Genomic DNA, 14,989 nt, shown 5'->3' with positions numbered 1-14,989 from the left:
TCCGACACCAGCAGAGGAAAACAGCAGACTGGAACGGCAGTGATGGTGGCCACCCCTTCCTCCGAGAGCTCAGTTGTCTTAGGCAGTAGGTAGGCAAAGGGATGGCAGCTGCCCCTCCTCCCCAGGAATTTGGTAGTCTTAGGCAGTCTCCAGCTAAGTGTCCACTGAGATTCTGCACAGCACTGTGCTTGGGACTCAACACCCTGGTGGCGTGGGCTCACGAAGGGATCTCCTTATCCACAGTTTGCACAGATCTGTGGATAAAGCATGGCTTTCCAAGTGGGTTAGCACAATCACTCACCGCCTCCCTTTGCTGCGGGTAGGAGCTCCCCTTTCCCCGTGTGGCTCCCAGGTGGGCTGTTGCTCCGCCCTACTTTTACTCACTCTCCATGGGTGACACCAACTTCCTAGTCAGTCTTAAGGAGAGAACCTGAATACCTTAGTTGCCAAGGCAGGATTCACTCCCTGTTTTTGTTCTTGGTGGGAGCCTCTGACTGCACCTGTTTCTAGTCGACCATCTTGGCCCCTCCCTGCCTGGAATTGAGACTGTTTATTTAAAATGTAGAGACAAGTTGAATCTCTGTATATTATTGTCTTCCAATATGTTTTCATTTTTCTTCTGGTAGTTATCTAGGCTTCAGCATACAAGTTATTCTAGAATTTTGATCAAATCATAGTTTTAGTGATTAGAATCATAGTATATAAAGCTTCTATGGGCAACAAAAATTGTAAAAACCTTTTCTTATTTTTGGTCTCTAATCTCTTATCGTTGTTCCATGGCTGTATGAGTCTAGCAAAAGTTTTGCTTAACCTTAAAGCTTCTTACCTGCCACCTTTACACTTAGCAATTGCCTGGAGAGGAAGTGTGGTGATAATACATCAGTTTCACCTTTCTTGCTCTGCTCTTTTTCCGGAAGAAAATTCCCTACAAATTTGCCCTACAAATTCTCATTGCCTTGGTAGCCGTCTTATATCTTCAAGTTAATTAAAAATATATTTGTCTAGATTTTCACAGTGGAAAGATTGTTCTGAAAGATACTAGACTACTATTGTCCAAGGGAACTCTTAATATGTTTCTGTAAAAGGAACACATTTTGGAGGCCTGGGAGAGGTCTAAGGAAGTGGGAAATCCACAGAACCTCTTTTTTTCAATTATCTAGAATCCACATACGACTTCAATTTATTCTACATGATTAGAAATTAACATGTATAGAGAAATGTATTTTGTTTTGTGTGTCTAAAGCAATGTAGAGGAAGCAATCATTTAAAAAACAGGGTATACTCACTTATAAGTGGGAGCCAAGTGATGAGAACACATGGGCACATAGAGAGGACAACACACACTGGGGCCTACTGGAGGGTGGAGGGTGGGAGGAGAAAGAGAATCAGGAAAAATAACTAATGGGTACCAAGCTTAATACCTGGGTAATTAAATAATCTGTTCAACAAATTGCCATGACACAAGCTAACTTATGTAACAAACCTGCACATGCACCCCTGAACTTAAAATAAAAGTAAAAAGAAAATGGTATATTGGACAAGGCTCAAATAGCTATAAAGGCATTAATCCTTACTTTTCCTTTCTTAGGTATCTGTCAAAAAAATGGAGATTTATAGTGCCCTTTTGGTGAAATTTAAAATAAATCGCCAAAATAATATAAATGATTCTATTAAATGCATGAATTTTGACAATGTTGTGAATTAATTCATTCAGCAAATATTTGTTGATATTTTCCAGGGACCGTTTAAGCAGTAGGAATACACCTATATTAATCATGATTTTTATTTTCTGTATTTTGTAATTCTTTGACATCCAGAGGCCTCATGAAACAAATGAATGGCGCCCTTCGGGATTAACTAATTTGTAGAGATAACAAACAACTTGCCTGTAAGCTCATCTTTGATATGCAAACCAGAAAATTCTGAGTCCATAGCCCAACCTGCCTCCTTTATTCAGGCTCCTGCAGTCTAGAACACTATCCTCCTGCCCTGGATTATCCCAGCATTCGATAATAGACAAGTAGAGAGCACCCTTACAGCACAGAGCCTGCCTAAATTATTCAAACTGTCTAACCCTGGATCTGCTCAGCAGCTTAGCCTGCTTGGCCCATTTCTTCCCAAGAAAACTACAATAAAACCTTTTTCCCACATTTCTTGCTTCTTCTGCCTTCTGACCCGACCCTGGTGCTTCCCTGTGTAGCCCTGTGCACCTTGGCCCGTCTTCTTCTCTTGGGAACTCTGACTAACAGTCTTTTCAGTGACTATTCTCTCTTGATCTGTTGGTCTTACAATACTGAATAAAAATGAAATCCTGGATGCATTTTAAAACAACAGCTACAAACAATGTCTGTGTTCTCTTAAAGGATAGAGACACTAAATGAATGAACAAATAATGTTAGAAGGTTGTAAAGTCTCTGGAAAAAAATAAAATAGTGTTGTGAGAGCATCTGGTGATAGGGCTAATTTAGAATGGAGAAGGAAGGGTTCAGTGGGGACATGGTGACTTTTGAAAGGATGTCAACATATAGGAGACACTTGACTCTGAGAATGCTGTAGGTGGCGAGGATTCTGGATGTGAACTTATACATTCTTGTCTACTAGAATCTGTGTGCCAGCTAATCTTTTTCTTTTTTTTTTAGAGAGTCTCACTCTGTCACCCAGGCTGGAGTGTGCAGTGGTGCAATCTGGGCTCACTGCCTCCTGGGTTCAACCTCAGCCTCCTGGGTTCAAGTGATCCTCCTGTCTCAGCCTCCTGAGTAGCTGGGACTACAAGCATGCACCACCATGCGCAGCTAATTTTTATATTTTTAATAGAGACAGGGTTTTGACATGTTGACTAGGCTGATCTCAAACCCCTGACCTCAGGCAATCCTCCCGCCTCAGCCTACCAAAGTGCTAGGTTACAAACGTGAGCCACCTCACCTGGCCCAGATTGAATTTAATTGATAGGTACTTGGTAACAATAATTCCATTTTCACCCACATGGATGCCCATCTCCCATTTTGCTACATCTCAGATTCTAAAACCTAGGATTGATAGAGGAATAAATACAACTTTAGATATATTAGTACTAACTATGAGCTAAAATTAATCATGTATGACTGAAATAAAAGGTATTAATACCTTTATTTGCCTGAGAAAAATTAAAAGCTGACACTAACCATTAAACTAAAAATGTTTCTGAGACGTGGTCACAATTGCCTTGATAGGCAATCCTGCCTGATTACCATTTTTATTCTCTTTGAATAAAATGAACTAAGATAACAGAGAAAGGTAAGCAATTTTTTTCTCTTTTGATTTTAACAAAACTGATTAATTTTATCCTGATCCTCTTACAAAAGAAAATCAGAGGTTGGCATTACTGCCTGTGGGAGAAAGGCAACGCCTTTACCTAATAAAATACCTTTTTGATAGGTATGAATAACACTATATTTTACTGGCCTGAATTTTAAGTTCTGAAGAGCAACAGACGAGTTCAGCATAGAGAATTCAGAACTGATCACAGCTGCTCCAGCCAGAGAGTCATTTTAACTCATAATGGCAGTGACAAAATGTTACAGAAGAATCCGAACACAATTATGCACGAGCAAGTGTTTTGAACCAGAATTAAAATCAAGGCATTTACCCAGAAAATGTAGAAAACACAAACCTCGAAGCACATGTCACCCAAATCATAAAGTTTTGAAGGAAAAAGCTGATTCATTGCTGAAAGCTAGTTAATCTGGTGACTTGTTCTATTACAGCATATTTGGTCTGAAATTTTTGAGAATTTTTTTAAAGAACACTCATGTCTAACATTCCACCTCTGACATGACCAGTTTCTAAAGAATGTCAGGCACCATGTGAGCTCATTTCCATTCATTATTTCTAGAAATGCTTAAAACTCTGCAAGATAATTGAAAATGTTAAGTACAGGCCACCAGGTATTTCCATCTCAGTTATTTACCCAAGTGAAATAAAAACGTGTTCAAATGAAAACTTGTACATGTATTTATTTATGTAGCAACTTTATTCATTGTAGCCAGAACCTGGGGTGAGTGGGGGGAACAAAATCATTCCATCAACAGGTAAATAGGTAAACAAAATAAAATATATCCATACAATGGAATACTACTCGGCAATAACAAGGAAAAAATAGAAAACCAGAACTACTGCCACACACTCAATATGAGTGAAAGAACTCAGAATATCAGATCTCCTTTACAGGAAATATGAACCAATCTATGATGACAAAGTGTAGATGAATGGCTGTTATAGAGGAATAAAAAGACATAGATGACCAGGGGGTATGAGTAACCTTTGTTAGTGATGAAAATGTTCTGTATGATTCTAGTGGAGGTCTTATTGCCATGTCAAACTGTCGGATTACATCAAATGAGTGCACTTTAAATGGGGGTAATTTATTATAGACTTGATAAAGTAAGGAAAAATACAAAAGAAATGAGGGAACCAAAGCTGAGAGGAATTACGGAACCTGTCCAAAGTCATACCACTCCTAAGTAGCAGGAACAAGGACCGGATTACTTTTTAGTTTTTTCTGTCCCTAAATCTTGAGTACTTTTCACTGCATCATATGTAGGAAAAACTAATTCTTGAAGGCATTTTCTTCTTTATGCTTTCAGAATTGTAACTATTTCATGTTAGCATTTATTATGCTATTAATTTTAATATTCAGAAGTCTTCCAAGTTACTTATAGTACTATAACTTTTAGGTATGAGATATAAAAATAAGATTTTTATTTGGAAAATGTATCTATGACAGGAAGTCTTGAAAATGTGTGAATTTTTAGAAGAAGCTATTTGGAGAGGGTCATATTATATAAATAAAATGTCTTACTTCATATTTTGCTGCTAAAATTATATTAAATACAGTATGTAGTTTTTAGGACACTTAAATGGGAGGTTGGAAATTAAATATGTGTTTTTCATGTTTAGCTCAGCGGAGAATTTGAAGATTCTTTGTTCCATTCTTAGTACTTGTGCCTATATAGAGGTTCAGAATATCCTTTTAATGCTTTTCTCTATTGCACAGTTAAAGAAATTCAGACCGCACAATTTTTGGCAGCACGTATGAGAATACTAAATAGAAAACACTCAATAATGTTTAAGGAACAGATGAGTGAATAAATATGGAAAAGATATTTTTGAAGTTCCTTTAATCAGTAAGAACTTATTAACTCATCATCACCATATAAATGGGAGGTGGTTTTTGAGACAATCTTTATGCTGTTAGCATTTATTTCTAATTTGCATGTATGTTATGTAGACGAGATAGTTCATTTATCAGCTTATTCTGATATGATGAACCAATGCATGGGTGACAATTTCCTAGTAAGACATTCTTACAATTCTCAGTTACAGTGAATAGCGGAATAACATCAGGTTGGTAAAGCAGATAAAAGTGGCTGAAAGATAGTTGTGAATGGGATCAAATTGAAAGGAAGTACTAACCATCAAAGCAAAGATTCACCCCAACACGACCTGTTTGCCACAATGTAAAATTCTGTCATATTATCTTATTCCAGCCAAATGAAAAAGAAGTTGGGAGCAAAAAAATAAGTGACTTTATATTTTGCTTTAGTATTAGCAAAACCATCTGCTGAATTTAATCTTGATCACACAAATGCAAATCAAGGAATGAAGGCCTAGACGCTACAGTTGGATGAGAAATTTGGCAAAAGCAAAACTAAACTAAAATACCAAAAACATGCTTTTATGTAGGTACCCATGTTTAATCACATGGTTTGTTCCAGGTTAGGAAATATTTTATATATATCTCCCTCACCCTGTTTAGGGTAGAGATAAAAGTTTTTCCCTCTTGTCATCGAAGTATACCCATTGTTTCCAATAAATATAAGAAAACATAAATAATATCTTAAAACCATGGTATTAGATAATTATCATCATTGTTCTATTGTAAAGATACTGAAATAATTAATGTCACTGTCTCAAATACTGACTCTATAGTACAAATGCTGATTCTGAGAATATTTGTATTAAAGCATGCTGACATTGCTGAACACAGGATGAAAATTAACACAGAAAGTTTTTCTTTCCTCTCCAAGATACTCAGTTTTGTTAATGTTTAGGGTACACTGTTCTTTATACGTATTGTATTTAACCTGTTGTAGTTATAGAGGGCAGCTGTAGAACTAGCACCTCGAAGTGCAGAGTGAAGTTAGTGTAAAAGGAACCTAGCAGCCTTTAGTTATATTTATTGCTTTCCCCTACACTAGAAAAACACTGCATCAGAACTCAGAGGTCTAAGGAAATATTTAGGGCTACCATCATGGCAAAAGTCAAGGTAAGAGGTCACTCAGCGTAGGAGGGAAGTGTGAGCTTTGCAATAAATTAGTCTCTTATTTAAATTTCTGGTTATACACTTACTAGATGCAAATCATTATGGAATCAGTGTAGGTAACTAAACTATGAAGTTTTTCTTTTCCTCACACATGCAATACTAATAGTAATAGTACTTAGCTTCCTGAACTGTTGTGAGTGCACCCTAATAGCCGTAACAGGGCCATTGAAAGGTATCTACAATATAAATAGCCTTCTGATACTTTATTCATTGCCAATAAATGTGCCGTTTTTATTTAAAACCTTTATATTTTGTAACGGTTGTTAGCATCACTAATGATAAAAATAGCTGAGATTTCTCTAATGCTTTGCAGAATAAAATATGTTTTTAAATGTTCTTCAAAGAACTTTGATATTATACCAATTTTAGACTTGAAAATATTGAGATCTAGAGACCATAGACTGCATTACCCAGGGATGAACAAGCTACTAAATGGTGTATATGGATCTTAACAATTACTCAATCCAAAGTAAATGTTGATCCACTATCTATACAGTCAGTCTAACACCCATATTTCAGACCAAAGCTATGCAGCTACCTTGATTATTATAAGACCTAGGACTTAAATTTAAGCCTGATACTTACTGATCTTGTGACACTGGACAGTAATTAAACCCCTTAAGCTAATTTTACACATCTATAAAATCAGGACTATATTTGACCCCTGTGATATGATTTTTGTGAATATCAATAATGTCAAATATGAGTTATTGGCAGGGATTGTTTCAGGACCTTTGATGCAAAATCTCCTTATTCATTGGACTAAATTGAAATTTAACTATAGGTGCCTATTTGCCAAATTTGACAAGAAACGTAGTAGTAGAGACTTTGTAGCTTTTTCTACCTACCTTATATTGTATCAGGAAACCCAGTCAGTCACCACTCTTGATCCTTTCCCAAGTTATCTGCTGTAAGATGTGTAGACTTTCTGTTGACTCTACTCCTTCTATGCCAGGCTGGTCATAAGGACCACAGCTCTCTAAAGTCATTGTGTCCAGTGTCCAATTTGCTCATGCACTTAGGCAGTACCAGTGCTCTTCCACACCCATCTCTAGTCCATGCTTCTACTACTATGGAGATGCTAGATGTAACTCTTAGAGAACAGATCTCTTCAATGCCTAGAAGTCACAGCCACCCCACTTTCTCCCTGCTCTACTTTCATATTTCCATGGATCTGTTGTTGAGACCACAGAGTGAAAGATCTGCAGGCCAGCCATAGCCTGAAGACTTTTGTTCTTAGGGTCACAAAATTTAGGTCACACTGTGATTAAAAATAACAAGGGATTCTCATTCATGAAAAGGCAGAAAATGTCACGATTTTCAGTTTCTTTTCGAGAAGTCATGAGATTCAGCATCACCAGGCTGGTATTCTTGTAAGGCAAGAGCAGACTGAAGCTGAGAGGAATGGCTTTCACCTTCCATTCGCCAAAACTCTACCATTGTCCTCTTGACACTGAGGCTATAGCTCAGTGACTATTTGTCATCCTACTTTTCCCATTGTATTTCTGAACATTTGCTCTGGATCTTTCACTCTTTTAAATTACCTGTACACTCCCTGGGATCTGTTTGTGACTGCTGAAATTTATAAAAATAAAGTAATATAGCACTGTTTCTTTTTCCTTAATAAAACATATCTCAGTATATAAGCATACATTATGGTTGTCATTCTCTCCCATCAGACATAGTTTCCAAAAGCTGGGACTTTGCCTTATTTCATTCACTATTTTGCTCCTAGAATGGACATAGAAAGTCCCCAATAACTATTGGAATGGATGAATAAAATATAACCCTATAACTGTTTCTTGGGATTAAGAACACAAATTGCTGACATCACTCTCGTTCTTTAGCAATAAATAAATTGTCATAAAATTTAAAATCAGGCCATCTTATATCAGAACAAATGTTAATAAGTAACCAAGCTTCACATCTTCACATGCTACATTGATGGTGTTTATTAATTTTGTTATCAGTGACATGGTAAGAGTTTGACAGAGTTTTCTATTTGCAATATAAGTGTATGCGCGCGTGCGTGTGTGTGTATAGTACATGTGTTAAAACAGCAACAATTAAACTCCCCCCAAAATAATGACAACAAAATAAAGTTAATAATGCAGTATAACATATTGTTTGTTTTCAGAGAACATGGATCCTAGAATAAGGAAGAAATGAAATATTTCAATCCATAGTTTTTGTAGTCAGATCTAATCCCCAAGTGCCTCTCACAGAATGAGCCCCTCACTTTGCTTGTGAGAATCTAACAGGGAGCTGTTGTTTAATGGGTATAAAATTTCCTTTACATAAGATGATTAAGTTTGAGAGATCTACTGCACAACATTGTTAAGAGTTCATGTTATACATTCAGATCAAAATTTTTAAAATATTAAATTGTGTCAAAATACGTACATTTTATAATCCAGCCCCAAATCTAGTAGTAGGTCTTGGTGGCAGTGGCAATAGCAATAGTACTATTTGAAATATTATGGTGTTATGCATAATAAGAATAACAATCAAAATAATAATATTTCAGTGCTGCAAAAAAAGAAAAAAACCAGATGGTTTGGACTATTGAAAAAATGATTCTAAACTTTCAGTTTCATGCAATATCTGTGTTTTTTTTTTCCAATTTTGTCACTACTCCAAAATATTAAGGCACAGTGTCTGTTCTTAAAGAGCTTATGATATAGAAATGAAAGACAAATATGTAAACAACCTACCTTAACACAATATGATGCATGGTGTTCTACTGCTGAAAACAAAGCATGGTTGGAAGCAGCAGAGCAATCTTGATCAGCTCTACTTGAAGAATGGGAAAATTTTCAAAGAAAATAAACACTACACTTATACACACAGAGAGGTATTAAGTATTCACATAAGTACACTTGTATGGATATATACAAATGCATATATATATTTACATGCATATATGTATATGAATATTTAGAATGCCATTAGGAATACATGCAAATGCTACATTTATTTTCACTACCTATGGTTGCCCAATGGGTTGCTATGACAACAGAGTTTAATTACAGGTCTTTCTATTACAAACCTTAACTTTTCAGAACTTGAAGGTTTCAGCCATCCTATACATGAATATTTTGTCTTGAAAAATATAATCCTGGCTGGGGGCAGTGGCTCATGCCTGTAATCCCAGCACTTTGTGAGGCTGAGGTGGGTGGATCACCTGAGGTCAGGAGTTCAAGACCAGCCTGACCAACATGATCAAAACTCATCTCTACCAAAAATACAAAATTATCCAGACATAGTGGTGCATGCTTGTAATCCCAGCTATTCGGGAGACTGAGGGAGGAGAACCTCTTGAACCCGCGAGATGAGTTTGCAGTGAGCCAAGATCATGCCACTGCATCCCAGCCTGGGCGACAGAGCAAGACTCCATCTCTCTCTGTCTCCGTCTCTGATTCTCTCTCTATAGATAGATAGATAGATAGATAGATAGATAGATAGATAGATAGATAGATAGATAGATAGAGATAGATAGATAGATATAGATATAGATATCTTTATCTGCATTTCCAACTAAGATATACTTTGATTTTCAGAAACTCTTTTTACCTTCAACTTCCTTCTCAGTATAAAAATATAAATAATCACTTGCATATTTTTTTCAAAATAAACTAAGAAAATACCGTATTAATTAGGTGAAAGGAAATAATGGTATTTTATTCCTTATTTGTTAATGTAAATTCCATGGTTATTATTGTATCATTAGAAGGAAATAGAAAATTTTAGTTTTTCTTTTTTGTAGCTATTATTATGTTAGTTTTGATTGAAGACAGAGATGAAAGACTTCTTGTCAGAAAAACAATGTTTCCAATGTCAATATTGCTGCTGTTATTCTTGTGATTGTTAATACTGAGTGTCAACTTGATTGGCTTGAAGGATACAAAGTATTGATCCCGGGGTGTGTCTGCGATGGTGTTGCCAAAGAGATTAACATTTGCGTCAGTGCGTTGGGAAAGTCAGACTCACCCTTAATCTGGGTGTGTACAATCTAATTAGCTGCCCTCCTAGCTAGAATATAAGCAGGCAGAAAAATGTGAAAAGAGAGACTGGCCTAGCCTCCCAGCCTACATTTTTCTCCCCGCTGCATGCTTCCTGCTTTTGAACATTGGACTCCAAGTTCTTCAGTTTTGGAACTCGGACTGGCTCTCATTGCTCTTCAGCCTTCTGAGGGACCATTGTGTGACCTTGTGATCATGTGAGTTAATACTTAATAAACTCCCCTTTATATATATATATATGTGTGTGTGTGTGTGTGTGTGTGTATTTATAAAAACACATCCTTTTCAGAATATGTCTATTCTGAATATATATATCATACTGATATATATATATAAAATTCATTCTGTCCCTCTAGAGAAGCCTAATAGATTTCTCAGTAAATTTAGAATCTATAAAGATTACAATGGATTTTGATACTCTTATAACATTTATTTTCCTCTATAGTGTCATTCACAATGCCTAACAGTCTACCACGTCTTAGGCCCTTAATTATATGCTAAACAATTTTTGGAAAAAAAAAAAAGCTTAACAATCAAATTTGGAGAATACCTATTTAGCCAATTAAAATAGGACAATTTCATCATTAATAGAGGTCTCATCATTAGTACCTTCAAAAAACATTTTAAAACAATATTTTACCCGTTGAAGGATTTGGATTTGAACATGCCTTAGATACCTAACAATTTCCTTTACCTAGCATGTTAAATTAAAAGCAGAAGTACAAACTAACTCCTCAATAGCAGGAGGAGTCTGTAAACTTATGTACAAATACCTTTTAGGTTGTAAAAACATTTTCTTTAAGATTTGAAAATAATATTATTTTTCCTAATTCTGACCCTGCAGCCTACTTAATAAGCAACCATGCATTTAATTCCTACTATATTTCACTACAAAACTGTTACTCATCATACTTGGCCATGAAATATGGCTCCTGTCCTCAGAGGGCTTCTGTTCTCTGTTTTGGTTTCCCTGAAAGCAGAGCCTGAGACACGTACCTGGAATGTAGGTAGTTTATGTTGAGATAATTCTGAGAATGCCAGGTAAGGAAAATGGGATAGTGAAATAGGGACAGAAAAAAGTTAATAAAGAGTGAGTTATTGAACTGATTACTGTTGGTTACTACAGAAGGCTTTTGGATCTCAATCCAAGCACAGTCTCTCTAAAGTAGGTGTACAGAATGCATGTTGAAATCCTTCCAAGGGATAGGAAAATGACAGTACATATCCTTGGGCTCCTATCCCCATTATGTGCAAACTACCTCCAACAGCTGGCTTTCATAGATTCTGGAAAAAAACAGAAGCAGAAAAGCCTCACTCAAGTGGGAACCTGGGCTGAGGACACAGAGCTGTCCAGTGTAAGAGTGCTGAAGTGGGCAGAGAAGGGAATGCTACACAGCTTTTGGCATGAATGTTACATGCTCTTCTAAGATAGCAAATAGAGCACAATTTTTGCCCAACTTGTTTGTTCATACAATGACTTTTAAAAAGTATGGTGAAGAGATTAGATGCAGCTGGGATATGGTGAAAGTTCCTAGGAATGTATGCAAGACAATCTGAGCCTGAATTCCTCTAGTTAAAACTCTACAGCAGAAAAATAGCAGAGCTCCCAAAATAGCATTATAGGTTGTCAACTGCCTCCTACTTATCTACTCTAATGGTTTAATCTCTTTTGCCTTCTCATAGACATTTATCCTCCCCTAGGAATATCAAACTATTAACAATTCCCTGAACATGTAAACCCTGAACATATTTGCAAAGGTTGATCTGTTTTACCAGAAAGACCTTTCTTTAAGGGTCTAATGGAATAATATTACATATGTTTGAAGACTCAAATTAACAGAGGTAACATGAAGCCTCATGTCTTCTTCAGGGAACTAAAACTGTTTCTCCCAAAACAGGTGTACACAACCCCCCACCACAAATTGACATCCTTATATGGTAACAGGTACACGCCTTTGCAGCAGTTGCAAGTTATTGTAATATTTATTAATGTACTGGTCTCTTGAACTCCTAAGGGCTCAAAAAATGTCTTGTATTTATAATACCTTGTAAATAGTAATCAAAATGTATGCTTGACAAATGCAGTCAATTAAGGTGATATAACTTCTCCTGTATTCTGTCAGGCCTTATTCTTTTATTGCAGAACATATGAGAGAGATGTGTTTTTCCAGTTTGAGTTCTTCAGAATTTATTTAACATATTTTTAATGAAACTTAAGAATATCTATAAGAATGCAGAGTCATTCCTACAAGTTTGACCTGATAACACACACTTCTGCAGATTGCTTTTATATAAGATTTTTCTTCAAAGAGTCATGTCCAGTTTTAAGAATGCTCTATAAGCGTTGTTCCACATATTTGAAATTTTCTGGTCTCTGCAAGTCTTTCTCTGAATACAAACAAGGATAAAGACCAAACACAGAAACAGACACTGACTTACAATTCATAGATCTGACATTCATATTTGAATACTCTTTTTATATATCCATCTGTTTACTTTTTGATGTCTCAAGGATACCTTAATACAGAGCATTGATACATTTATATAGACGGTAATCTTGTTTGGTTCATCTTGGTCATGATTAGAATAAAGGACTAGTTTAATCAGTGTAAGAGTGGCAATTGACTAGCCTCACTTAAGAAAAAGCCTCATCACCAATCTGACTAAAGCACTCTATCATACTTTTATGACTCTACTGAATTTCATCTGTGTCATTGGCAAAGCAAGGCTCTTACATTGATTATCTGCAATGGAGCATTGAAAAGAAACTGTGATATTAGCGGAACTGAACCAGGAGTTAGTACCAAATGTGAATCTGGGTCATAGAAGAGGCAAACATTATGTACCCATAGACAAATCACTGGCTTTCAGCATACTTGTTTGATAAATATGAAGGATGGATTAAATTAATTGTATATTTGATAAGGTGGTCCAAAGGCTTTTATGAGAACATCCCCAGAGGTAAACTGTAATCTGAATTATAATGCATCTTTTACTAATTCCTGACGTCTAATAGCTCACGGTAACAACAACAACAAAATATGAATTTGACTACACTTAGAGATCAGTGTAGAAATCTATGGTAAATTCTCTTAAAATGATAACATATTAAAATGAACTGAACACAGAAAGAATACCATAATCCTCCAGGTTCTAATATCTCTCTCCCTTCTTGCCTCCCTTCATTTATTTTCTTAGTATTCTCTTCATTCTTTCTCTACTTTATCCTCACAAAGAGAAATCTGGTTCTCAAATTTTTCCATTCTCTGTATACCTCAGCACAACTAAGGTCTGAAACCTTCCAGATAAATTTAAAATTCTATCTCTTGGGCATTTTGTGAAGATGAAAGACAGCTTTCTTTATCATTTGTCTCGTTTCATTTCAGGTGCATGAATGCAGGTGACATGTGCATGAGTGTACATGTGCACACACGTGCACAAAGCATAAAGATCAATCTCAAGGGATTCATATATAATGTGAAATTCACACATGGTTTGCCTCCTTACTGATAAATCATGAGATAGTTCCAGAAAAATAGCTTCTACTGGATAAATACGAATTCAAATATTTTTAATTTTTTGAATTAAGAGATATTTTCCAGGTTGCTATTTATCTTCTACACTAGATTTTTCATATCTTGAAATATCATGAGAGAACCAGTAGGCACAATATTCTTTTTGAGAACTTATACATCTTTCTTTTCAATAGTTTTTGAAATAAATTTAACATAGCTATAGACTAAAAGGCTATTTGAGTAAAGTTAAGACTAAATGTAGAGATTTTAAGATCTCTGTCTCATACTATTACCATAGTGTTGAGGAAAAATAAAGTCCTGAACAAATATTAAATATTCATCAGATATACATGGTAATTGTCTATAGGGCAATGTACTACATTGAAGGGAAAATGGTATTTATAGCAAAACAGAAGAAGGACTTAATCCTGTGTTACCCATTGTTACATGACTTTATTTAACTTGTTTTACCTATTTAACCTGGAGATAATTATGTTATGTGAAATAACATAATTGTGCTAGGTAAGGATAGGAAAATTAAGGAGAAAAAAATGATGATCTATATGAATGTTGTGGCACAGTTAGTGAGTGACACGTAATACACATTCAAATTGTATTATTCCTTCCTATTTTCAAGAGGTTTGTTTTTAAATATCCAAGATTCGAAAATCTTATTCTAATTAATAAAAGATAACTTTTATTTTCTATGCTAGATTGTATTTTAACATCTATTGCTTTATGTGTAAAGGACAAAATGAAGGCCACCTCACTTTAGAGACAGCAGTATATTATTTTGAGAGTTTTGGGAGAAACAGTTTTAGTTCCCTGAGGAAGACATGACTTTTGGAAACAAAGAATTTCCATGGGGTGCTGTGTCTGTAGAAGTGATGAATGATCAAGCTGGGACCCACAAGCTTGAAGTAAAAGGTAATGAAAACTATCTCAGAGAGAAGTTCTAGAAATATTCAGAACAAATTAAGAGTCATTTGAAAACATGGGTAGCCTCCGAAACTAATGATAGCAACTATTATCACGTGATCTTTCCTCAAACCACTTTAAAAATAATTGACAGATTACATATGCTGCATCTT

The sequence above is a fragment of the Colobus angolensis genome, unplaced genomic scaffold (genome assembly GCF_000951035.1).
Source record: "Colobus angolensis palliatus isolate OR3802 unplaced genomic scaffold, Cang.pa_1.0 Scaffold178, whole genome shotgun sequence".
NCBI classification, from domain to species: Eukaryota; Metazoa; Chordata; class Mammalia; order Primates; family Cercopithecidae; genus Colobus; species Colobus angolensis.
The sequence above is the reverse complement of the archived record's forward strand: the minus strand, read 5'-3'. Positions refer to the sequence as shown.